A 27,275-nucleotide genomic window follows, 5' to 3' on the forward strand; every position below is an offset into this window, starting at 1 on the left:
ACTCAACGGACATGAGTTTGAGTGAGCTCCGGGAGTTGGTGACGGACAAGGAAGCCTGGCATGCTGCAGTCCACGGGGTCGCAAAAAGTCGGACACGACTGAGCAACTGAACTGAACTGAGCTATTTGAACTAAATTTTAAAGAAGCTTTCCTGGTGGCTTACATGGTAAAGAATCTGCCTGCAACTCAGGAGACCTGGGTTTGATCCCTGGGGGAACATCCCCAAGTAAATTAAAATTTCAGCTCCTTATCTGCACCAGCCACACTCAAAAGTTCTGCTGGATCTGGAGCCCATTGTCCCATTTGGCAGATGAGAAACTGAGGCTCAGCAAAGGGCAGTGATTTTTCCTCAAATCGGCATAGCCAGTAAATGTTCAAGCTAAGACGCAAACACACATCTGGCCCATAAGCCTTCACCATCTCTTTCAAGTTCTGTATTGCCCTGTAACACTAAGGAAGACCCCTTCATCCTGCTCTGTCCAAGCCCAGCTCCACCACCTCCAGGCTCCCGCCCTGACAGCCTCTCACAGGGCAGAGCTGAGGTGTCCTTCTGTCCACAGCCATGCCAAGGTCAAGGGCTGACTACCCAGGGCACAGCCCAGCCCTTCTCTTTCATCAGCAGAAGGAGCATTTTCCCCAGGCTGCCGGTTTGTACTGGCCAAGAGCCCAGCGTAGACAGAGCGGGGGCAGGAGGGATCTTTTAAAGCAAGAAAACAGCTTTAAAGACATTTCTTTTTCTTTCTTTTGGCCTCATTGAACAGCCTGCCAGATGTCAGTTCCCCAACCACAGACTGAACTCAGGCCATGGCAATGAAAGCCTCGAATCCTAAGGACTAGGCCACCAGGGAACTCCAGCAAAGACGTTTCCTGATGACAGTAACTGTAAGCACGTGTTCACACACAGGAACGCACACGCTGGCTAGCACATCCTCACACACAAGCACACCTGCAGACTGACACACTCACACACACACATGCACAGGAGCACATTCAAGGCTACAGGAGCTTGTTAACAAAGACGGCAGTGCCCACACCCAAAAACATTTCAGAAAGACAGCCAGGAGAGTGTGCCCCAACTTCACGCAGAGCTGTTTCTCTGAAGGCAGCGGCCTTTCTAATTTATTTCTGACAAGTCCCCAAGCGCCAAAGACAAGCGGCCGTGAAGGTTGTTGGGAAGCACACAAACAGCCTCGCAGGTGGGCTGAAAGCCGGTCATGGCAGGGCACAGCGAGAGGGGTGGGGCGGGACCACCCGGGTGCTAAGGCTGGCCTGCAGGGGGCAGTCTCGGGGAGGACAGCGATGACGGGGCACAGGGAAACCGTCCGGCACGTGGACCAGACCGAGAGGATGCGCGAGCCGCCTCCCGACCCCCATGCAGTGAGCTACGAGTCCCCCCCGCACAGCCAGGAGCCCATCAAAGCCTCTTCAACATTGGTGGCTGAACAGGTGCCGCCAGGAGGAGAGAGAAAGAAGGTCAGGATGGGGTGAATTTCTGGAGCTCGTGAACATTTGCAAAAACACCCAGGCCAAGGAAATGTTCTGACTTCTCACAACAGCCCCCAACAGGATCCATCCATGAAGGGAACAGACGGGGCACGTTCTACGTAGAACTCAATGGAATGTTACTTGGGAATTAAATGAATAATTACGTAAACCACTGACACTCAACAATGTGGCCACACATCAGGGGCATAACACAGAGTGAAAACCTGGGCACAGAGGGGGAAATCCTGCAGCCCCTCTCTAAATTAAAATCAACAATGGCAACACTAATTTGTGCAGTGAGAAGCCAGAACGGTGGTTCCCTCGGTGGGGAGGGAGGTGGAATTCGTGAGCTACTGGAATTACCTGTTTTTCCATTGAGCTGTACATTTAAGACGCATGGCCTTTACTGCGTGTGTGTTATGCTTCAGTATTTTTTTATTTTTAAGAGGAAGGCCACACGATGGCCAGCAGGCGAGTTTGTCAGAAGCAAGGCTGGGAGGGCCCCCTGTAGGAGAGAGCAGGCATTGCGCTTACTGAGCCTGCCCCAGGAGCCAGGGAAGCCGAGCCCCAGCGGACCGTGCAAAGCGGGTCTTGTAGGAGCCATCCCTAATCAGCTTGGACCCCACCCCACCTCTCCCTCTCTCTCCCTCTCCTTCTCTCTCTCTCTCTCTCTCTCTCTCTCTCTCTAGCACGCGCGCGCGCGCACACACACACACACACTCCTAATGAAGCTGAACTGCAGAACCCGGGCGTCACCCATTAGGGCAGCGTGGCCTGGAGGAGAGAGAATGTGGGCTCTGTCTCACTGAGCATCGGTGTGCCTGTCAGGAGAAGCCGAGCCTACCACCTGCAACATCCAGGCCGGGCCCTGCAGTGGGGGCCTGTGTCCTGGAGCAGCTCCATCAGCCCCCCGACATGGCAGTCTGCCTCCTCCTGCCTCAATCTCTATGGCTCGAGTTCCTGGGCTGCCTCCTTGAGCCTCAGTTTTCCCCATCTCTAAAATGGGGCTGTCATGACCGTGAAGGCTGGCTGTGGGAACACAATGTGACCATGCCTAGCCCAGCCCATATGTCCGCCCCTTCTGTCTGCCCCCTTCCCTTGCTGTGGTAAACTGTGTGGCCAGTGTGGCGGGGTCTCCAGACTGAGAAACCCCCTGGGCCCTAGTGACCATACAACGTGTCTCACACCCTCCCCGGAGGCTGGGCTGCAGTGGGGCTGGGCAGGGCTGGGCACTGTGTTTATCACGAGCTGCCCAGTGACTCTCACGTGGGAGACATCAGGGAAACTGCCGGGCAGGATGCGGGCTCACAGACTCCAGGTGGAACACTGGTATCTGCCTCATCTGATGGTTCCAAAAACTTGAAGATGGGTGTGGGGGGTGTGTGTGTGCTGCGTTCAGACCCCCACCCTCAAGGCCAAGCACAGAGCAGGTGCTCAGATGGTTGTATTATTGTAGGAGACTCAGCAACGGATCCAGGCAGGAGGGACCAGAAGGAGAAAAAAAATAGCAGGGCCAAGGCTGGGCCTCCACAGGCCTCTTAAATCAGTGAGGTCCCAGACAGGTTAGGGGGTCCCAGAGTGGGGTACAATCTGCAGAACAGTGCAGCCCCAACTGGGAGCCTTGGGTGCTCAGAAGGGAAGCTGACTACAAGCACAAAAACAAGGACTGCCACCTGTTCTGGCTCTCGCTCTGGGACCCACACGCCCGGGGAGGCGCTTTGCCAACATCCGTTCACAGAAGCCCATCACAGGCGAGAGGCAGGAAGTCTCAGGGTTACATTCTGACTTTCACAGGTCCTCAGCATTTCCACCTTTGTGGGCACCTTTCCCCGTCAAAAACAAACAAAAAAAATCATTAAAAGTTCTACTTATGACTGCACTGCTATAAAGAGGAATATCATCCAGCCTGCTGCTGCTGCTAAGTCACTTCAGTCGCGTCCGACTCTGTGTGATCCCAGAGACGGCAGCCCACCAGGCTCCCCCGTCCCTGGGATTCTCCAGGCAAGAACACTGGAGTGGGTTGCCATTTCCTTCTCCAATGCATGAAAGTGAAAAGTGAAAGGGAAGTCGCTCAGTCATGTCCGACTCTTAGCAACCCCATGGACCGCAGCCTACCAGACTCCTCCATCCATGGGATTTTCCAGGCAAGAGTACTGGAGTGGGGTGCCATTGCCTTCTCCCATCATCCAGCCTAGATTACATTTATTTTTCTTCTGATCTTAAAAGAAATTAGAATGCTGTTGTGGGCCCCTGTGTTTGCTTCCTCCTTCTGCTGTAACAAGCTGTCATCAATGTAGCCGCTTAAAATAACACTCATTTATTATCTTACAGTTCTGGAGGTCAGAAGTCTGAAACGGGTGTCACTGGGCTAAAATCACAGTATCGGCAGGGCTTCCTCTTCAGGAGGCTTTAAGGAGAATCATTTCCCTGCCTTTTCCCGTCTCTGGAGGCTTCCCACGTTCCTTGGCTCGTGGCCCCTTCCCCCCATCTTTAAAGCTGCTCGAGTCCTTCTCATGTAGAGTCACTCTGACGCTCCCTCTCTGACTCCCTCTGCCACATGTAAGGATTGTGGTCATCATGTTGGGCCCACAAGGATAACCCAGGCTAATCCCTCTAGTTCAAGGTCAGCTGATAAGCGACACTAGTTCATCTGCAACATTAACTCCCCTTTGTCATGTAACACATCATCTTCACGGTTTCCAGGGATGAAAATGTGGACATCTTTGGGAGGCCTTCACTGTGTCCACCACAGCCCATCAATCAGTATCTTGGGCCCTGGGTACTGCGCCTAATGGGTAAACTGGGTCTGAACATTACTGTTCTTACTTCATAGCTGAGAAAGCTGAGGCTTAGAGAGTGCAAGCAATTCATAAGAGGCTGCACAGCTTGAAACTGAGATTGCCTACCTCTGAAGTGGGGGATGGGGTGGGCAGTATGGGCAGGGTCCTAGGAAGGTCATGCTGGGATAGCAAAGCCATCTGAACCAAAAGGTAGGATACTTGGAAGGGTCTGGGTTTGGTGGGGCTGGTTGGTGGGGGCTGACGCAGCCCCTCAAAGCTCCTAACACTCCACAAGAAGTGATGCTGGCTGATGCAGACAATACGGGGGGGTTTGGGGGGGTCAGGGGCTCATGATTCATGGCCTAGCAGATGCCTCCCTGTACCTATGTGCTGATTCTTAATAAAACAGATTCATTTATCTCTGTTTTATCTCATGTATCTCTGGCATTTATGACCAGAGACAGAAATCATACTGGGAAAATTATTACTTTTAAATGCACACTTGTTTCTTCCTCATCACCTACCAGTAAGCAGATGTGGGTAAGGGTTATTTATCTGAGGTTCCTATTAGCCGGTAATTAGGTTGCTAACACACTATGAAAAAATGCAATTATCCATGTGAGGGCATCCTCTTTGGGATGGGCAGGCCTGGCTGCTGAGTTGGCTGGAAACCCTGCTACCCTCCCGCAATGTGGGCATGGTGACCCAGGGAACCAGAGCGGCTGACAGCGGAAGGTGGGGAGGCTGGAGGTATGTCCAACAGAGGCCGAGGACCCTCGACTCTAAGACTGGGAATCCGGTGATTTGAGGGGCACCCCGGAAGGTGATGATGGATCATCCTGGGGCCGCGGTGGGGCTCAGAGCAGGACACAAACATGGTAGGAGGAGGACAGGCCCAGGACTGGAGGGTGGAGGCCCCAGAGTTCCTTAGTGCATGCTCCGGAACAGTAACTCATGGCGTTTGCACAGCACCTAATTTGGTGACCATGGCTGACAGGTGTCAGCAGGATGGCTGTCCCTGCACCTCACACAAGACCTGACAAAGTATTCCCAGTTTTCCAGGTAAAATAATAATAATAAGGCACAGAGAGGTTAATTCACCTTCCCATGGTCACACAGCTTGGGGACCAAGCTTCACACTTAAGTGGCTATATACCAAGGGCAAGAGGGCTGGCCCCTCCTTGTTCTGCTGGGCTGCTCTGAGAAACCAAGTCTCGGGGAGGCCCCCCAGGCCCTCCCTCACTACCCCAAGTCCACCACACACATCAGGCCACCCTACCACTGACAAGGGTCCTAGACCAGGAACTGAAAGAGAGACAGGCCAGGGAGGCAGGAATCGCCACCCAGAACCCCCAGCTGTCTGCACAGATTGCCTCACAGATAATTCTCCCTAATGTTTATTGCTTTTCCACTTATTCATTAGCCAGGCTGCCTCAAAATTTATGCCAAATCCATGTCGTAGCAACAGCTCAGCTGCAAGGATTGATTTCTTTTACTTAAGATGAAACTAGTTTAGCTTGAGGCCCTGAGCAAACTCCTCATGCTTGCTGAAAAGGTGGTGCTTGGCAAGGGGATTCCTGGCAAGAATCCCGAAAGCTGGAGCCCCTCGGGGCAAGCTGCCATCCTTCCAGGCTCGCAGGTCCCAAGGCAGTGCCATCAGTACCACGGAGGGCAAAAGAGGGGAAGATGCGTCACTGAAGCAGGCGTCACCACGCACACCGCCTCCGTAAAGGGCACGCCGCCTCCCCTCCAAATCCTGAAGACAGCCATGGAGGCACAGAAATGTTGAGAAACGCCCAAGCCACAGAGCGAGCTAGGTTTATTTACCTCTAAATATATGAGACTTCTCTGAACCTGGTGATGGGGACAGATTTTCCCCAAAGTAAACTCGCTGAGTTTCTGTAACCACATCATAAAATGAATTGTCATGAAGCAGAACACCTTTCCCCATGGGAACTCTGCAAGGTATTCAGCCTGGGATCCTGATCAATGGCCAAGCATCCAGTACGTCATAAATATGACGAGCCCTGTATCATAAATATAAATGTACAATAACTATAAATGTCTTAACAATCAGCCAAAACATAAACCCTAAATGGTCATGTAAAATTTGTCACAAGTCCGAGGGACTTGGGAATAACTACAGCATGCATATTTGTCATAGCAGAAACCCTGAAGTATTATAAATAATGCATACATACAGTGGGTGAAAAACAGAGTGCTCCCATACCATAAACTTGACTTTAAAGTAATGAGTTGCTATAGCAGAAGCACAGAACTGCAGGAGAAAGAGGGGCCTTAAATTTTATTTATCCTAGCTCCCATTTGATGCTGGGATCCTCACTACAACAGCATTGCCAGGGTCTTCCAGCCTCTGCTTGAACACCCCCCAGGGACAGGGAGCTCACTACCTCCACTACCTCCTAATCGACTGTAGGTTAAACTTCCTGCCACTGTTCCCCAGCACCCTACAGTTGCTTGAAAGGAATGAGCACAGCACTCTAGTCGGGGTGTGGCCAGCAAGCCTTGTGGGGGGATCTTGTCTTTGGTTAACGTTCTGTCCCCAGCAAGCTGTGTGATCCTAGGTAAGCTACTTCACTTCCGTTAGCCTCCATTTCCCCATCTGTTGGATGGGCATTGACAATAGTACCTACATCATACCCTGATGTAAAGGCCAAATAAGGTCATTCCTGTTAGCTAACATTACTTTCGACTCTTGAGAGTCCCTTGGACTGCAAGGAGATCCAACCAGTCCATTCTGCAGGAGATCAGCCCTGGGTGTTCTTTGGAAGGAATGATGCTAAAGCTGAAACTCCAGTACTTTGGCCACCTCATGCAAAGAGTTGACTCATTGGAAAAGACTCTGATGCTGGGAGGGATTGGGGGCAGGAGGAGAAGGGGACGACAGAGGATGAGATGGCTGGATGGCATCACTGACTCGATGGACGTTAGTTTGAGTGAACTCCTGGAGTTGGTGATGGGCAGGGAGGCCTGGCGTGCTGCGATTCATAGGGTTGCAAAGAGTCGGACACGACTGAGCGACTGAACTGAACTGAACTGAACGTTACTTTCGAGCAGGGAATATAAAACCACTCCAGTACTCTTGCTGGGGGAACCCCATGAACCCCATGGAAGCCTGGCTGTCCATGACAGGGAAGTGCTGCAGTCCATGGGGTCGCCAAGAATTGGACACCACTGGGTGACTGAACAACAACAACATACTTCTATTACCCTAACTAATGATGAAGCATCCTCAGTGTCTCTCCTGTGTGTCTCCCTTGTCTCTGGGCAGCTGCCCTTGATTTGTTTTTTTAAGCCCAGGTGCTGGGTCTCGAACTCATCCTTGTAATATCACATATTGTTACTTCAAACAATTTCTTTACCCTGTCAAGACCTCTTGGATCCCAACACTGTTACCCAAGGCATTCTCCATCCCATCAGGCTCTGAACAGCTCATCAGTTTGATTAGCAGACAGTCGGTATCTTCTTCTCAGTTACTGATGAAAAATGCTGATGGAGATGGGCCTGAGGTGGAGCCCTGTGGCATACCACTGTAGATCTTTCTCTAGGTCAGTGTTTCCCAAATTGTGCTCCACAGAACCTTTATCTTCCATGAGACGCAAATGTGTGTTTGGGAATAAAGGAGCCAGATGAGATTGACACACACTGATAATAAAAGCATTTGCACGAAAAAGCAAAGATATAATAACATCTAATGGTAAGCTTCCAGGCTAGATGGTTTACCTTCCAATAGTATGGGAGGTGGTATTCAAATCCCTTTTGTCCACTAAAATATAATTTTATAAAAGAATTTCAAGTTACATGTAAAGATGCTTCATGTTACTAATTATTTCAGACATGAAAATTAAAACCACAATGAAATATCTCACTTCATATTCATAAGGATGACTACTATTTAGAACACAACAGAAAGTAACAAATTTTGTGAGAACGTGGATAAATTGGAAGCTCTGTGTCCTACTGACAAGAATATAAAAAGGTGCGGCCACTATGGAAAACTGTACGGTGGCCCCTAAAATATTAAAAATATAATTACCACATGATTCATCAATTCTACCTCTGAGTTTACACCCCCAAAGAACTTAAAGTAGGGTCTTAAACAGATATTTGTCTATATTTGCCATGTTTATAGCAGTACTACTCACAGTAGCCAAAAGGTAGAATCAACCCAAGGGTCATTCGACAGATGAAAAGAAAAAATGGTGTCTATATACAATGGATTATTATTCAGCCTTAAAAAAGGAATGAAATTCTGACATATGCCAAAGTATGGATGAGCCTGGAGGACATTACGCTAAGTGAAATCAGCCAGTCACAAAAAGACAAATACTGTTTGATTTCACTTAGATGAGGTCCAGAGTAGTCGAAACCGTAGAGACAGGAAGTAGGACAAGGTTGCCAGGGGCTGAGTGAGGAGGGAATGGGAGCAGCTGTTTAACGGGCATAAAGTTTTGCTTTGCAAGATAGGCAGATGGGGAAGAGTGGTGGTGATGGTTACGCTCCATGCCACTGAACTCTACATTTTAAAACGGTTGAGATGGTAAACCTTCCGTTATGTGTACCTCCTGTGAGTGCCTTCCCCACGGCCAATCACTCCTTCCTTCCTCAGACACTTTATTTTTTTCAATGCCCCTGCCCTGGGTGAGAACCGCAGCCATACCAGCATTTGAGAGCTTCTTGTTTGCTTCTTTGGTTCTCCAGGGACCCTCGCTTGGTTCTCCAGCAGCCAGCAGTGTGGGCAGCAGCCATCAATTCTGACTCATCTCTGTGGGCTCCTATTCAAATCCTGGCTGTCGGCTTCAAGAAGTGAAGTGAAAGTCCCTCAGTCGTGTCCAACTCTTTGCGACCCCATGGGCTACACAGTCCATGGAATTCTCCAGGCCAGAACAGTGGAGTGGGTAGCCTTTCCCTCCTCCAGGGGATCTTCCCAACCCAGGGAGCGAACCAAGGTCTCCCGCATTGCAGGCGGATCCTTTACTAGCTGAGCCACAGGGCTGCCCCCAACTACAGCCACCTCAGATGCCCCAAACTAGGGCACTACTCCCTTCCCACCTCACCAGCCTCCCCTGGAGGCCCTCCCAGGACCAAGAATAGACCTGATGAGACCATAGGAGATTGAATACCCCATTAGTCTATGCGTATCTCCTTGATGTCTGAGAGTCAGCAGCTACCTGCCTCAGACCTGACCCACAGTGGCTATTTGTTGAATGAATGAATGCCCCCATGGAGGCAAGCTGAGTTTTCCTTTCCAAATGAGTATCCACCCTTTCAGATTACTCTCTCCCTCCCTTTCCAGCCCTGCCTGGCACCGAGCCTCCCCAGTGTTAGAGGAAAAAAATGTATTTATGGAACTTGTTTTAGATGGCAGGGCAGACTCTATTCAGGACCATCACCGAAGGTGTGGGGATCACTGCAATATGACTTGCGGGGAGGGAGACTGGCAAGTGGGAATTTATAACCAAGGATCAGGATGAGTGGGAGTCAGTGGAGGGAAAATTCCTAAGACGAAACACCAAGGGTAGAGGGAACTCTAGTTAAACTGACTGAGCTCTTGGTGAATTATGAACTAACCAGGATTCTTGCTGAAGGCAAGCCAGGGAGCTCAGACATCACCCAGAGGGCACAGTAGGATGAGGAACCTGATCAGATTTCAAGGTTCTGGTTAAACTGACTTGGCCGAGTTCTGGCTAAAACTAGATTTTACAGGGAAGTGCTCAGATGGGCCCAGGAGAAAGTTAGGAAACCTGACTCAAGTCTGATCTAGAGACTCTGTCTCAGTAACAGGGAAACTTACATTACTGTATGTAAAACAGATAGCCAATGGGAATTTGCTGCAGGACTCAGAGAACTCAAACAGGGACTCTGTAGCAACCTAAAGGGGGGACGGATGGAGAGGGAGATGGGAGAGAAGTTCAAGAGGGAGGGGACATATGTATACCTATGGCTGATTCATGGTGATATTTGGCAGAAAACAACAAAATTCTGTAAAGCAATTATCCTTCAGTTAAAAAATTAAGTTAATTTAGGGGAAAAAAAAGACTGCCTCCAGCCTCTCCTGGGGTTTGTGAATGAAATCTAATCAGCAGTGCTTACACATGAAACCTGCCATGAGGCCACTCTATTTTTCACACACACACACACACAAAAAAAACCCTTTGGAAACATAGGCCCACATCCCCTCAAAACTTCTGTCTAAGCAATGTGAATGGTCACCTCTCCACCCACTTGTGTCCCCTGAGAACAGTCATTGAAGTCCTGAAGATGCTCATCAGTTCTCACTAATGGCCACTAGATGGCGACATGGTGCAACTGTAGAAACAACACAGGCGCTCTATATAAAACAAAGTCGCCAAGAGCCAGACATGACTGAAGCGACTGAGCTCACAAAGAATAGGAGAAAGGAGACGAAGTGAAAAGATAGGGACTTTGAATTCCAGCTCCCCCTCCCGCTATGTGGCTATATAATCTTGAACACGGCCTTTAATCTCCCGAGCTTCTGCACCTATAAAATGGAGCTAGAGGTGGTAGCTGCCCCTAAGGCAGTGATTAGAGTCCAGGGGTGCACATTAGGGTCTCCTGGGGAGCTTTAAAACATAGTGAAGTCCAGCCCCCATCCTGATCAATTGAATCAGAGTCTCTAAGGGTGCCTCGCCTCAAACCAGCACTCAGGACAGAAACAAGACAAAAGCTCCCCAGGTTGTGCAGCCTGGGGAGAAGCACAGCTCGAGGGCAGCAGTTCTCAAGCTTGAGTGCATCAGGACCACTTGACGCTCTTGAATAACAGGTCGCTGGGCCCCACCCCCAGAGTCTCTGATCTAGCAAGTCTGCCTTCAGCCAGAGAATCAGCTGGTGCTGCGGGGCAGAGCCTACTTTGTGAGAGCCTCTGCCAGGAAGAGAGAGTCAGCCAAAGCATCTACAGCGCTGAGCGCCATGCCTGGCACAAAGCAGACCTTCGGTGAACATCGGGTACTCTTTTCCTTAACCCACTGCCATGCTCCAGGCTATCTGTGGGTCCCCCTGGCACCAATCTGGGCCCATATTTCAAGCTAGACATCCCACCATCTACTCGCTATATGCCCAGGAAGGAACTGAGCCTCAACTTCACATCTGTAAAATGGGAGTTAAAGTTCCTGCCTTGCCAAGATGTGATGAGGAAAGAGAATACATCCGTGGCACACGGAAATCTCAAGACGGTGGGTAATCTTCATGACCTTGGGTGAGGCAATGGTTTCTTTGGTTTGATGCCAAAAGCACAATAAATAAAAGGAGAATATATATATTAATATAAACTGGACTTCACGAAAACTAAAAGCTATTGTATTTCAAAGGACACTATTAAGAAAGCAAGGGACTTCCCTGATGATCCAGTGACTCCATGCTCCCAATGCAAGTGACAGAGGTTCGAGCCCTGGTTGGGAAACTAAGATCCTGCAAATGACACAGCACAGCCCCCCTCCCCAAAAAAGGTGTATAAACAACCCAGAGAATGGGAGAATACGTTTGTCAACCACATATTGGATATGTGGGACATATTTGATAAAGAACTTACATCTGGACATACAAAAAAACTTGCAACACAAAGAAAAAAAGGGCAAATAACCCAATTAAAAACCGGCAGATGATTTAAGCAAACATTTGTCCAAAGAAAATACACAAATAGCCAATACACATGAAAAGAGACTCAAAAATACTAGTCATTTAGGAAATACAAATCAAAACCAGAAGGAGATGCCACTTCACACTCACTAGAATGACTAGACTCAAAAGGACAGATATTGACAAGCGTTGGTGAGAATGTGGAGAAATGAGAGCCCTTCTACATTGCTGCTGGAAGTGCGGAAGGGCAGACCTGCTCTGGAGAGCAGTGGGACAATTCCTCAGAGATTAAATCCAGAGTTACCATGTGTGTACAGGTGTGTTCAGTTGCTCAGTCGTGTCCCACTCTTTGTGACCTTTGGACTGTAGCCCACCAGGCTCCTCTAACCATGGGATTTTTCAGGCAGAAACACTGTAGTGGGTTGTCACTTCCTCCTCCAGGGTATGTTCCCAACCCAGGGATCAAATCCGTGTCTCCTGTGTCTCCTGCACTGCAGGCGGATTCTTTACCTGCTGAGCCATCGCAGAAGACCAAAGTTACCATATGACCCAGAAATTCTATTCCCAAATACTTACCCCAAGAGAATTCAAAACATTTTCACACAAGGACGTAATCAAACTCACAAGCTATTGCACAGCAAAGAAAACTTTAAACAAAAAAAGAGACCACCCACAGACTGGGAGAAAATATCTGCAAACAATGCAACTAACAAGGGATTAATCTCCAAAATAAACAAACAGCACATACAACTCAGTATCAAAAAGCAAATAACCTAATAAAAAAAATGGGCAGAAGACCTAAACAGACATTTCTCCAGAGAAGACAAACAGATAGCCAACAGGCACATGAAAAGATGTCCAACACCGCTAACTGTTGGAGAAATACAGTCAAAACTGCAACAAGGCTCGCCTCATACATGTCAGGATGGCGAGCACCAAAAAGTCTACGGTAATGCTGGAGAAAAGGGAATCCTGCTTCACTGTTGGTGAGAATTAATGCTAATTGGCACAGCCACTATGGAAAACAGTAGGAAGGTTCCTCAAAAAACTAAAAGTAGAGTTATAATATCAGTCAGCAATCCCACACCTGGACATATATCCAGAAAAGATAAAACTCTCAATTCAAAAAGATACATGCACCTCTACGTTCAGAGAAGCACCATTAACAATAGCCAAGATGTGGAAGCAACCTAAGTGTCCATCAACAGATGGATAAAGAAGATGCGATATACATACACAAAGGAATATGACTCAGCCATAAAAGGGAATGAAATAATGCCATCTACAGCAACATGAATGGCCCTAGAGATTGTCATATTAAGTAAGTCAGACAGAGAAGGACAAAACATTATTTCATTTATATGTGGAATCTAAAAAAAATGGTACAAATGAATTTATTTACAAAACAGAAACAGACTCAGAGATATAGAAGACAAATTTCTGGTTATCAAAGGGGAAGAGGGAGGATAAATTAGAAGTAAAAGATTAACAGATTAATTACCTACATATGTGTGTGTGCTTAGTCCCTGAGTCATATCCAACTCTTTGTGACCCCGTGGACTGTAGCCTGCCAGGTTTCTCTGTCCATGGGGATTCTCCAGGCAAGAATACTGGAATGGGTTGCCATGCCCTCCTCCAGGGGATCTTCCCAACCCGGTGGAAGGGAACAGGGATTAAAGCCAGGTCTCCTGCATTGCTGGTGGATTCTTTACTGTCTGAGCCACCAGGGAAGCCCATGAATACTCGAGTCGGTAGCCTATCCCTTCTCCAGGGGATCTTCCCGACCCAAGAATCAAACCAGGGTCTACCGCATTGCAGGCAGATTCTTTACCAGCTGAGCTACCAGGGAAGCCCATATATGTGTGTGTATATATATATCCAAATCATGTTGCTATACACCTGAAACTTAAACATTATTGTAAATCATCTGTGCTTCATTTTTTTCAAATCTTTACACAAAAGCTTATGCACAAGTGTTCACAGAAGTCTTATTCATAGTGCCCAAAAAAGCAGAAACAACCCAAATGTCCATCAACTGATGAATGGATAAACAAATGTGGATATCTACACACTGGAATACTACTCAGTCATAAAAAATAACAAAATATTGATACATACTACAACATGGATGGACATTTGAAACACAAAGCTAAGTGAAAGAATTCAGCCATGAAAAGACCACATGTTGTGCGACTCCATCTACATAAAATGTCCAGGAAGGGCAAACCCACAGAGATAGAAAGTAGATTCTTGGGCTAGGGGAAAGGGGAACTGGGAGTGACTGCTAATGGGGTATGGATTTCCTTTGGGGTGATGCAAATGTTCTCGGAATAGATAATGGTGACTAATAACACAACTTTGTGACTATATCAATACTAAAAAAAAAAAACCACTAAGTAAAGGTTTGTATATATATAAAGTGTATATATATAAAGAAAAACGCCAACAAATCTAAACCGTCAGAATCCAAACCAAACAGGTGTCTGAGGAGAGGAGACAAGCAGGGAGTGCGAAAGTGCCTAAGACAAGCTTCAGGAGCGATAAACATGCTCAATAAATATTCTGACTGTGGGGATGTTTCCATATCGCATACATATGTCAAATACTGCCAGACTGTATACCTAAAATGTATGCAATTTATTGTGCATTAATTACTCCTCAATAAAACTTTTAAAAAATAAACAAAGCTCAGTAAAGCTGTTTTGATTTTTCAAAGAAAAGGAAACTATTGTTGTTTGTCATGGAGAAGATGAAGTTCAGATTAAGTTTCAGGGAGCTGGAAGTTCTAGAGGTGCTTTGGGAGGTGGAATTCCACGGGGCTGGCACATGCCAAGGTCCTGTGGCCTGACAGAGCACTGTGCTTGCCGAGGGCCAGAGCTGCAGGGTGAGGAGCAGGGCAGGAGGGGGCAGCAGGGCCTTAAATACCAGGCTGAGGAGCTTGGACCTTGTCCCAAAGAGCAAAAGATGGTCGTCGTCAAGCAGGAACTAACAGCCAACAGCAGACTAGTGAGAACGGAGGGGTGATGTGGTAAGACCATGCATGCCCTCCCGCATCACAGTGAGGGAGGGCCAGCGGGGCCGTCCCAGAGCCCAGCCCTGCAGCCGGCCCACGCAGTGGGCGGGGGCAGCCCACCCAGCCTCCCTCGTCGCCAGGAGTCTGGACCCCTCCCCAAACCTCACCACCCTGACTCCAGTCTTCCTTCTCTCCAGCCATATGCTTCCTGTGAGTGACCCCAGCTGGGACTCACAAGCGGAAGGAAACTTTTCCAGAAGTACAAATAGACTGGGAGGAGCTGTTCTCAGAGGTGGCTCCTCAGCCCAGGGCAGGGGAACCCCTGATGATGGCCCGATACTCAGACACAAGGGGGTACAGAAACAGCCCGAGCCTTTGAAGAGTCGTCCATACAGACCAACAGATCCCCAGTTTCCTCCTCTCCACTGGCAGGATTGCCACAGCCCCACCCTGCCTTTCCCGCCAGCATCCTTGTTAGAACTGTATGTAAACTGAGCCCTAACAGGCTCAGAGATACCCCTGTGGGTGCCAGTTTGAGCCCAGGAGCTGGGGAGGGTTGCTTTGGGCTGGTAGAGCTTCTCGTGGTTCTCAGTGGCATGGCAGGTGGGTGAGGCTGTGGGACCCCCAAGACCTCCACCAGCTGCCTCAGTTTCACCCAATCTGCCTTGAACTCTTCCGGGCAGACTCCTTCCCCAGGGCCAGCCCAGACTCCTCATCCCCTGGTGGACTGGGTCCTCAAGGGCCGCCTCAAGCCACAAGGGGTGGGGTCTGGAGATGGCTGAGGGGCCTGGAGACAGGCCGGGCCAGCGCAGGCAGGAGGCAGACATCCCAGGCTGGCTAGGTTCTGGTCCTGCCGCCACACTGCCTGAGGCTGTGGCCTGAGCTGGATCTGTTTACCCCATCAAGAGGCAGCCCCTGACCCACCTTCCTGCCCCGCAGAAGGCAAATCCTCTGACCCATTGTTCTCTGGGACAGTTGATGGAGGGCGCAAGGAATGTGGGGCCCAGAGGCAGGAAGTCCTGGCTTCCGCAGGGGCGAGCTCTCTGCCAGACTCAGGCCTGCCCTCCAATCAGGGAGGAAGGGCCCTTGGTCCCATCCTGCCACTCCCAGCTTGCTGGGCCACCCTGGAGCAAAGCCTTGAGCTCTCTGGGCCTCAGCTGGAGACAAGGGTGCAGAAGGCTTGGTCAACAGGGTAATAGAAGCAGATGATTTCAAGTTAATAGAGGAGGAAGGGGCTGGCCCCAGGAATGGCCCTCCTTCAGCCCAGCTGTGCCCCTTGGCCCACTTGTGCACATAAACACACACGTCACATTGATGTGGATGCCTAACACTGTCTATACGAGCTCTAGCACGTACACATTAGCCACACAGCTGCCAAACCAACGCCGTGCACATGCTCACACCTCACCCATACACATGTGCAGCTTCACCATCAACCTCTCTGCAGCATCACGGTCATGCCAACACTTATTGAACACCTACTATATGCCAGAGGCAGCTTTACTCGAATCTTCTTAATGACTCCTTCCAGCAACCCCACAAGGAAGGCGTGTGGTCGCTCCCATTTTACAGAAGGGGAAGCTGAGGCACCGGAGGCTTGTCCAGGATCAGCGGGACAGTAAGCAGCAGGTATGCCTGGGACATGACCACAGGCATCACTCTGAACCCTCACGTCGGGGTCGGGCGGCTGCTCCTGGGTACCCTTCAGCCCCAAGTGTGAACACAGCTTCCTAAGAGCCTGCCCGGATACGGTGGAAGAAAAGTGAGAAACAGCTGGGAAAGTGCTGTGCGGATGCCCCATTGTTCTCACTGTCAGGAATTCAGTGCCTGCTCCAGTGGTCCCTTCCTAGCCAAGGCCTCACTTAGTCCAGCTCTAGCGACTGTACACAAAGCGGCCACGGCTTGTGGCTCACCAGCCAGGCCTCAGACCATCAGACTGGATGGGCGATTTGCCTGGCATTCAGTTTCTCAGAGGCCCTGCCTGAGTTCCCTCGTGCAGCTCATGAGGCTTCGGCCACCTGGCTTCACCCCAGCCAGTCCTTGAATCCCCCTCCCAACAGTTCAACCCTTGCCCATGGGGGAATGGCTTCTCCTTCCGAAATAGGCAGGAGACACCGGTTGGATTCCTGGGTCAGGAAGATGCTCTGGAGAAGCGATAAGCTACCCACTCCAGTATTCTTGGGCTTCCCTGGTGGCTCAGAGGGCAAAGAATCTGCCTGCAATATGGAAGACCTGGGTTCAATCCATGGGTTGGGAAGATCCTCTGGAGAAGGGAATGGCTACCCAGTCCTGTATTCTGGCCTGGAGAATCCTGTATAGTCCATGGGGTCACAGAGTCGGACATAACTGAGCAACTTTCACTTTTCACTTCTCAAACAGGCCTCCCTGCTTGGACCTTGCCCTTCTCTGTGGCTGGTCAGTCTTTCCTCTTGCCTGCCCCTCCTTTCAGAGCAGCCTGGGCACCCCGTCCTCTGGCAGCTCCCCAGGCTACCTCCTCCAGGCACCCCCAGCACAGGGCATACACCTCTGTCACCAACCTGACCCCACCCAGTGTGCTCATCCTGGCCTGACACGTCAAAAGCAGAGAACCTGGCCTGGGTGACATCTGCATCCTCACCCCCTCCCCCCTGCTCCCCCCACCCCCAGCTTAGAGCGAGGCAAAGCCTGCATATCATTAAGTGTATTTTTAAAATAATATACAAGCACAAAACATTGTCAAACAATGACATGTTGCCCAGATGCAGAGTGAACACTCAACTGGGAACCAGAAGACGAGGGTTGGAATCCTGCCCCTGCTACTCAGGAGCTGTGTGACCTTGAGCAAGTTACTCAGCCTCTCTGAGGCTCGGCTCCCTCCTCAGGGAAAGAGGAATATGAATAGTATCTACACTTCTCAGGGTTGTAGTGAGGAATCATTATGTAAGAGGGGAGGAGCCTGGCAGGCTTTGGAACTGAATGAATGGGGTGCAGGCAGGGTGGGAGCTTCCACGTGGAAAGATGCTTTCCAGAATGGGAATCTGGAAGGGCTGGGTGGAGGGGTGGTGCGCTGGAGCTGGGAGTGCAGGAGGATCGGGCTGGCGGAGGTAGGAAGGAAGAGCACCCTGGGTGCAAGGACAGCACAGGGAAAGGCCCGGAGGCAGGCGGCTGCAGCAGGTCAGCCCGAGCTGCCCTGGGGTGTCCAGTGGGGCTCAGCACACTCACGGGAGCCCTGGCTTGAGGCGGGCAGTGCACTGGGTTAGTACTCAGCGCTGTCAGAGGAATAGAGTCAAATGACCTTTCAAGGTCGCCCCAGGTATTAAAAATAAGGCACAGATCCTGGGACGGGTTAGACACGTACTGGGTTGCTGGCTGTAACCCAGGCCACCCAGTCTCAGCGTCTATCCAGGGACCGTCTCTTCCACTTCCGGGGTCCTCACCTGCAGCTGGCACAGAGCTGGGCACCCAGCAGGCTGAGAGGCCGCCTGGCTGACTGTGCCCTATGTGCTGGAAGGTACCGTGGACCCCAGGTACACGGGTCCGATGCCCATGTCTGCCTCCACGTGCCAGGGACTCATGCACACACTCGTCCATGCATTCTTTCATTCAACGACCCAGCTCTGTGCCCACCCTGAACTCTGCTCTGAGCACCCAGAGGTGAGCCTAGCCCAGTCCCTGCTGGAAGTGGCTCTCCCTGGTCCTTGTGGAACCACAGCTGAGGGTGAGACCCCTCCCCCGCTCCTGAGCCCCTGCAGCCTACCCTATGCTGACCCTTCTGTGAAGGTTGTGTTCATTCCCCTTTCCACAGCCAGGGCGCCAAAGGCCATAATGCTTTCCTTTCATCCAAACCTCTCAGCAGGCAGCTCACACTGCACCCTGCGCTCCATTCCGGTTAACACAGCCCTCTCCCGCCCACTCCACCCCACCCCATCAGGCAGCCTGGGAGCCCCATGAACTCAACTGTCCCCTGTGACCACCCCCTCAGCCCAGAGAAAGTCTGAGCCTCAGGTCCCCACACTCTTCATCAGCCACAGATTTCAAGCAATTATCTAGAGAAAAAAGGAAGGGATTGAAAACTATTTCAGCAGACAAATCAAGCTACAGACAGGATCTCGGCATGCATCCCAGGAACTTTCTCCCAAGAGCATGCTAACTCCATCCCTTCCTCGTGCTCTGTGATTACATGCACTGTGCTCACACATTCACTCAGGGCTTTGCCTACTGGTCCGGGGCCACCACGCACTCCCAAAGGCCCTGCAGAAGGCGCAGGTCTGATCCGCAGTGGGCTGACTGCCCTTCCACGAGTCCACGGTTTCAACTCCATGTGAGCAAAGTGCTCACCCTGTGCTGGGCGCCCACCAGGGACTGACAGGCACAGGAGACACCATCACAGTGCAGGGAGGGGAGAGGAGCAGATGGGCGGGGCAGCGGGTAGTGAAGGGGGTCCATGGAAAAGGTCTCAGGAGCCCAGAGGCGGCAAAGGAGAGAGGAGAGGGCAGAGACAGCTCCAGACGGAGCAGGGCGTTAGGGTGGGGGTGTGTAGGCAGGCAGGCAAGGAGGCAGTCCAGTGAGCACACCAAAGGCCCAGTGGTCTGGCTTCCCTGTGCCTTCCTTGGGTCTCCCACACTGTGGGGAAGAACAAACAGGATCGCCTCTTGATAAGCCCCTTTTGTGCACCAGACCCAGACGGGCAGGAAAGCTTGGTGGGCGAGGAGACAGCCTCTGGAAACACAGGCTTGGCTGGGAATTTCCCATGTGCCACTAACGGGCTCTGTGATCCTGGGAACACTCGGTTCCCAGGCTCTGTTTCTCCTTCTGTGTAGTGGGAATAACAATAGAAGCCCCCCCCCCCCCCCCCTTCCCCATCCCCCCACCGCTGCAATCCTCGTAGTTGTCCTGAGGATGACGAGGGAACCCTACGGAGGGAGAGCTCCTAGGGCAAGGCCCTCCAGTGTGAGTGCGCAAACACAGGGCCTGGAAGCCACAGACGCGTAGGTCTTGGGGTTCCGTTGGCAGCCATTCTGCCTCCACTGCCCTGGGGTGGGCCGAGAAGCGTGCATTTTCAATACATGCTTTTCCAGTGATTCTGAGACAGGTGGCCACACTCGGAGAAATACCTGTTCAACGAAGGCGTGCTATTACCATCATTTATTTTCGTTGTCTCATCTGCTGCTCAGACAGCCCTGCAAAGTCTGAACTGGTAACTCAGATCACAGGTAAGGAAAGAGATTCAGAGAGGCAAGTCTGCTGGCCCAGGTCACACAGCCAGCAAGGGGCCCGCTCAGGATCTGAACCGGGTCTGTGCGCCCCCAAGCCTGAACCTCTCACAGCAGGATGTCGTGGGGCCACCTCCCTGGTCAGCATTTGTCCTGGCAGAGGCAGGGGGGTGTCCCCAGGCCTTGCTGTCACACTCCCCAGCCCAGCCCCACCACCTCCATTGTTGCTTCCCTCTCCAGACACTAATCAGGCCTCGCAGACCATCTTGTTTCCTGCAGGTCGACTGGCTGCCTCCTTTGCTCCTGATGGTACCTTCCTGGCCTGTGCCTTCCGTCACCTCCTCTGCCTCCAGAGGGGATTGGAATCGCAGTTGGGCGGTGGCAGAAATCACGAAGAAGATCCTCAGAGGCACCAGCCTCCCTCCCGTGGCCTGGATCACCACTGTGTGGAGGCCCCAGGCCCGCCCCAGGGGCACATGCCCAGTCAGCCCTTCCCTTGTTTACAGACACCAGAACAGTGGGCTTCAGGGCAGAGTCAACATCCCCACCACTGAGAGCAGAGGGGGTCCTGGTGGGTGGAGTCAGGACAGACACCATCTCTGTCTGCCCCCAGCAGGAAGTGGATGCCAGGACCTGGCCCGACCTCACGGGCACGTCAACCACGAGGGCAGGCAGCAGGCACGGGCTGGGGTGAGAAGCACTCAGGCTGGGGCACCAGGGGCGGAGCCCTGGACGGCCCTGGCTCCTCTGTGGCCACCCCACCCCCGGCAGGAGAAGGCAGTTAATCCTGTTGGAAAAGGAAGTGCGGAGCCTTTGTTTGTGCATCCCACAAACAGGGAGCGAATGGGCTGCATCCTCCTGCACAGAGGCCCGCCTCGGACCAGCCTCTCTCCAGCGACGTCTGCCTTCCCTTCCCTGCCACTGGAGTCCCCTCAGCGCACAAACAGGCCAGCAGAGCTTTAAAACCAAACCTAAAAGCCTCCCATCTCTACGTGCCATTCACTGCAAGTCTGGGGGAAGGAGCGGTGACCGCACGCCCCCATTTCCTGGTCCCCCACGCCAGTCCCCTCGGTCCATCATGCCTTCTCCTTTCCCTGGGCCTGCTCTGGTCACATCCATCAATGACCTCAAATGTCCAGTGGTCAAGTCTCAGGCCTCACCTTTCCCGGGCTGACACAGCCGACACCATCCTTCTTCCCTCCTGGCTTCAGACACACCTCCTGGCTTCCCTCCTTCCCTGGCCTCTCTCCTAACGAACCTACAGATCTCAGAGGCCGGGGCCTCCCCCCCTGTAAGCTCGTCCACCACCACTGCCTCCAGTGCCAGCCATAATAAGCTCAGGGCTTCCGACCTCACTTCAGGGCAGACTGCATCCACCTGTATCCAACTACCCACCTCTCTCTCCAACTGCCAATCTGACCTGGCCACTTGTGGGTCTAAAAGCCATCTCAAACAGGCCTGAACAGAGAAATCTTTATCTCCCCCTCCCCTATCTCCACACCAGTGGCCGCTGACTTCGTGCCCCTGGGCAAGGCTCTCTCCCTCTGAGGTCTCATGTTTGTCCAGCTGTATAAGGGATCCCGTGCGGGACTTCCCAGCCATTCATCCATCCATGGAAAAATAGGGGCAACTATTCACAGATTCCCACTACCTGCCCTGGGAGATTCCAAAGTCAGCTGCACTGGCGTGGGGCCCCGGTCTCTGCACTTGGTAAAATCTCCCCCTATGACTCTCATGACTGACAGACTCTGAGCACCTCCTGCTCCCGGCTTCCTGGTTCTAAAAGTCCCTGGTCCTGCCTTCAGTTTCCCTTGTCTACCACATCATGTTGGACTCAACAGCCATGTGAAGCTGAATTTCTAATTATCCCCATTTTACAGCAGAGAAAACTGAGGCTGGGGTGGAGGTGCATGACAGGCCCATGGTCAGCTCAAAAGTGGAGTCAAGGAACTTGACTCTACTCGGTATTCCTAAACCCAAACAGGCTGGCACCTCACAGCTGGAGCCCAGGTCCACCTTCACCGGAAGAAGCCGATTCAGTGCACACAGCCAAGGGTTGCGGTCTGTTTCCTTTCTCCCACCACCCCCCACCCCCACCTCTAAGGCTCCCCCCAGGCCTCCCCAGCACCTTTGCAGTCAGCCCTCCCCCAGCATGTCATGGGGTCACCTGGGAAAATCTGGTCTGTGTCCTGAGCTATAAAAGGCAGGTGATGCCACCTGCCCTTGGGGTTACAAGGAGCTCATATGAAGGCCCTCAGCAGGTGCTGGGCTCAAAGCCCCAGGGCTGAGGCCTGGGGTTGGGGTCCGAGTTACATATCCAAGGCCAAATCTCAGACTAGGCCTCCATGGGGGCAGCCCGCCTGGGCAGGCCCATTGCGGGGCCTGCCTCCCTGCAGCCAGCTCAGCCCTCACAAATGAACAATAACAGGAAACCATCCTGGTGGGGGCGGGGGGTGGCAGGGGGGACATGGGCTGGGGCCAGTTGGAAAACCTGCAGGGGCGGCGGCCAGGCCTCCCTCGCCACTGGGTGGGGCTCCCCTCCAGAGGCTGTCGGCCGAGCTCTGCAGCACTCCACGGCACGCTCAGCCCCAGCCAGCCAGAGAGACGGAACTGACACACTGTGAGCCCACGGACACGGTGAGTGAGGGGCCTCGGCCTCCCCCTCTGTAGAATGGTCATCAGCGACTCCCCCAGGAAGAGCCGCTCCTGAGGTGGCCTGCGTCTCCTGGTAGAGCGGGGCAGGGAAGGGGCGCCTGGTGGTGGTGCGGTGGGCACAGACGGATGTTCTCAGGGAGAGGGAAGCTCGGCTCTCCCATGGGTAGGCTCCCAGACTCGAGGGCCCACAGGCATCTGTGGGTGCCAAGCTCTGATGCTCAGAGGACAGGATTCCACCTGAGTCTCCCGGCACACCAGGGATGGCAGGCTGACACCCAGGCGGCGCCCCTACTCCCATGAGAGAGGGCTTATCCAGGCTGACATCCCCTCTCCAGAAGGCTCTGCGCTGGGAGTGGGTGAGGAGCCCTGAAAGGGGAGCTCAGAGCCTCGGCCCCCTCCCGGCCAGCCCCTGCCCCCATTTTCAGTACAGGCATGCTGAGGCTTGGCTCTGGGTGCTCAAGGCCCTGCCTGTGGAATTCTGTCTCCTCCCTCCCCAGACCGCGGGAGCTGTGGATTCTCCCCCCAACACCCAGGTACCCGTAGATCGGTTGCCAAGAGACCTGGAAGCCCTCGTATTTTAGAGAAGTTCTCCCAAAAGACTTGAAGGCAGGCGGTCTAGGGTGAGAGCCTGGCTTGGAGACCGTCTTCCTGGGTACAAGCCCCAGCTCGACCATCCGCTTCTGTGATTTTGGTTAAGTTACTCAGCGTCTCCCAAACTCAGTTTGCGTGTCGGAACAATGGAGATGGTGGTTCTTTCGTGAGAATTCATTGTGAGGGCTGGAGATGAGGACCACAGAAGGTTCTGAGGCACTGGAGCCCGTTACTGTATATCACACCAGCAAGCTGATGAGTTAGACACAGCCCTTCTCCATTTCTCAGTCAAGGCAACTGAGATACGAAGCGAGATCTCGTACCCCAAAGCCCAGGTTCTTCCCAGAACCACACAGCTTCTCACGTGCCAGCCTCCTCATCTGTAAACTGGAAGAAAGGGTCTTCTCATGAGTCAAGGGGGGTGATGTATACACTGGCACTAGGAATGGATCGTAGGAGAGGAGCTTTGAGAAATCACAGATGAATTTACCTTCCACCTGAACTGACCATGGCTAGAATGTCTTTAAGGTTATGACCCCTGGGGTTGGTCAGTCCCCAGCAGGTGAGGGATGCATCAGCTCGTCTTCCAGCGGGCACTCTGGGCAGCGACTCCACGCCAAGCACTGTGTCTGTTCCCCACCCCCCACCCCGTGGATGTTTCTGCCACGGGTGGGGGGTAGATAGGATCCTAACAGGAGATGAAGGGCATTCCAGGGGAGGCAGGGAGCCTGGGCAGCTTGACGGATCTGGAGAAGCCAATGTGGCCAGAAGGTTTTAAGAGCAGGGAGTGGTGGGAGGGCAAATGACACTGAGGACCAGGGGTGAGTACCAGGACTGAGAGCCCTGGTTCATCTTCAAGCATTGGGGAGCAGTAGGACCCTCCCGGCTGACCTGAGTCCAGCCACGTGTGGGTCCCAGCCTGGAGGGCAGCAGGAGATCAAGGGGACCAGGAGCTGCTGTGCCCCCAGGCAGCCCCGCTAATTCTGGCTTATCATGGTGAGGGGGTAGGCGAGGCGCCCACCGGCCTGGCAGGGGTTAAGCTGACCGCCCCACAGTCTGGACCTGAGCGATTGTGCTGCTGAACAAGGGCCGGACACGGGGGCAGGAAGCCGGAGGGGCCATGCTTTTCTTCTCCCAAAGCTGGATGACTCACAGCTCTGCTGCTACCCCGAGGACACATGGACACAATGGCCAGTAGCTCAGGGGAAAATCTTTGAGCCCCCTTACCGATGGAACCCATCCCTGCTACTTCCACCACCTCTCTGCTCCTCTGTGGTATCTGTGAAGCTACTAAAAGAATTCCCAGTTGAGAGACAGAACCACAGAGGCTGAGAGAAATGGAGCAGCCAGTCCAAGGTCACACGGTTACTGTGAAGTGAAAGCAGAATATGAATGAGGCCAGCCCCTTCTGACCCCATTGCCCTGCCACACTCCATAGGGAAGCCTGGAGGGCAGAAGCCCGGGTGGGGATTGAACTGGACAGTTCAAACCACAGAATCAGGCACCAGACTGAGCCAGGAGCCCAGCGATCCTGGAGGAGGAATGTTCTAGGAGATAACCGCTGCCCTGAGTAACCGGCTTCTTGCTGGAGAGATACTGGCAAGCCCGTCCTAATCCAGCTCCAAGCTGATGTTGGGTAGAGAAAGCACAGAGTTCCTGGAGGAAGAGCAGGAGCCCCAAAAGGTGCTGAAAGGTCTTGGGTGTGCTCTCTGAGCTTCAGTCTTCTCGTTTCTCTAGTGCAGGGAATGGACTGCATGGTCCCTAAACTCACATGAGGACCACTAGACTATGCTCCACAGCATAAAGGTCGGATTCTGGCAGGTGCCGACACTGGGAGGAGGGCACAGTAGGGCCCGTGAAGCTGGGCCAGGAAGGCGGTGAATGAGATTTCCTTGCCCAGGCAAACAGAAAGGAGCAGCAGATGAGCCCAGGGCAGAACCAGGAAATGAGGTCAGGTGTGAGTGCCCAGGGCAGAACCAGGAAATGAGGTCACACCCACAGCTGCCAGGCCAGGCTGAGTGGGTAAGGTGAGAGTTGGGACACCCACACACGTACTAAGCACCTACTGTGTGCCGAGCTTGGCACCCATGATCTCATCAACTCTCCATTAGAGATGAGGAAGCTAGAGTTCAGAGAAGGCAAGGAATGGGCCTAAGGCTACAGAGCCCATGAGCAAAGAGGCAAGTGTGTAATACTTGTTGCCCCCACTGACTGCCTCAGAGCCCCAGGCAAAGTCAGAAATCCAAGAGGAGGCTGAAAAGGCTCTCCCACGGGTGGGTTTTCTCTCCTTGAAGCTTGGAGCTGCCCCTTTAGTATCGGGGTGACCCAGAGACCCTAGCATACATTTGTTTCAAATCACAAACTAGTTCTGATGAATTGGTAGTCTCTAGCTCAAAGACTGTACTGAGGATTCAGGAGCTGAGTTCGAGTTCAGCAGGAATGAACACTGTGATTTATCACCGATGTCTGCCATGAGTATGAAAAAGGCTGAGTGGCAACCCAGGACTTCTGTTTTGTCAGTCCTGTCTTCAGAGGTGCCCTGCACACGGGTATATGGTCATCAGGGACCCGTAAGAAGGATAATCTGATTGTCCTCAAAGGGTTGTGTGTCTGACAAAGCAGTGGGCTATCAGAGATGCTATTTGGGGACGGGGAGGAGCTTCTCTGAGTTGTTTCAACTATTGTACCTGCTCTGAGCACCCGAGGTGTTGTCTGCAGATGCGCAGATTTGTTTGAAATTCTGTGAGTGAGGAGGGAAGGAGACCAAGGCGGGCTCACAGGCAGTGGTGGGGACACTGGCTCCTCAAGGTCCTCCAGGCCTCTACTTCACACAGCTAGATGCTGGGATGAAGGGGACACTGGCCCAGGACCTGCCTGGTCAGAGACACTCGGGAGTCCGTCAGAAGATGTCGTGGAGGATACGGACTGGGGCTTGAAAAGAAGCAGAGCATTCACCCTGGGGCCACAGCAAGGAAAGGCATTCCAGGCAGAGGGAACAGCCTGGGCAAAAAGCCTGTTAAAGAGAGGAAGAGCACTGTGTACTACAGAAACATCCAGTTCTCCTCTTGGCTGGGAGGGGCAGGGAGGGGAAGGAGAGGAGAGCCAGAGGGTGGGCAGGGATGCTCAGAGGCAGGGCCTCGTCCTGCTAGCGGTGGGGAGCCAGGGAGGAGCAGTCAGCAGGGGAGTGGCGTGGGCAGCTCTGAGGGGAGCCGAGACAGGCGGGCTGTTGGCAGAATCCCGAGGGGAGGGGATCAGGTCTGGGACCCTCTGGAGCAGGTCATGGGGCTGAACAGAGCCCCAGTTCAGGATGAGGCCCCAAGGGGCCAGCTCACAGCTGCCCAGCCCCACCCCCAACACTTCCCATCCCTGTGGCTCCCGGGGCCTCACCCTTCATCCTCCCAGTGTGGGTGACTGCCAAGGCCCAGCTGTAAATGCTGGGGCTCAAGGAGACAATTTGGGAATCCCTGAATGAGTTTGGGGATCACTAGCTCCAAACTCTGCCCTAGACTGAGGCTTGAGGTGGTGAGAGGGTGGTGGGGAGGGTGGTCCAGGGCCACACAGGGAGCAGGGGCTCCAGTGCCCCACCACGCAGGCATACCTCCTGCAGGCTCTGGGCCTCTTGTCCCACCTCCCAGCCCCTCACCCTTGCCCCAGGGTCCCTGGGCAGGAGCCCAGAGCCTGCAGGAGGCTGGGCTGGGGTAAAGTGTCCAGTGCACCCTCCAAGGCTTTGCCTGGGGCTGGGCTCTGCCGCCAGGTCTTGTCCCAGCTCACAGCAGGTGTGAGGACAGGAGAGGGGCCAGCCCCGCAGAGAGAAGACTCTTCGGGGGACACAAGTGTGTGCTTGCATAGGCAGCACATGTCTGTGTCCGTGTGGCCTGAGGATGTGTGTGTTATCCCTGACCTGGAGTCTTTCTCTAGCCCACACCCAAGGGCCCTGTGGTC

General features: G+C 52.7%; 1 protein-coding gene across 1 annotated transcript in view; it reads left to right on the top strand.

The window, feature by feature from the left end:
• Positions 1-22,566: 22,566 nt before the first annotated feature.
• The window catches only part of CDH5 (cadherin 5), a 37,696-nt gene continuing 32,987 nt past the window's right edge, over positions 22,567-27,275 (top strand). The window contains exon 1 of the mRNA XM_006072116.4: positions 22,567-22,724. The gene's annotated coding sequence lies outside the window, so the exon portion shown is untranslated. The remainder of the gene's footprint in view (positions 22,725-27,275) is intronic.

The sequence above is a fragment of the Bubalus bubalis genome, chromosome 18, assembly GCF_019923935.1.
Source record: "Bubalus bubalis isolate 160015118507 breed Murrah chromosome 18, NDDB_SH_1, whole genome shotgun sequence".
Classification (NCBI taxonomy): domain Eukaryota; kingdom Metazoa; phylum Chordata; class Mammalia; order Artiodactyla; family Bovidae; genus Bubalus; species Bubalus bubalis.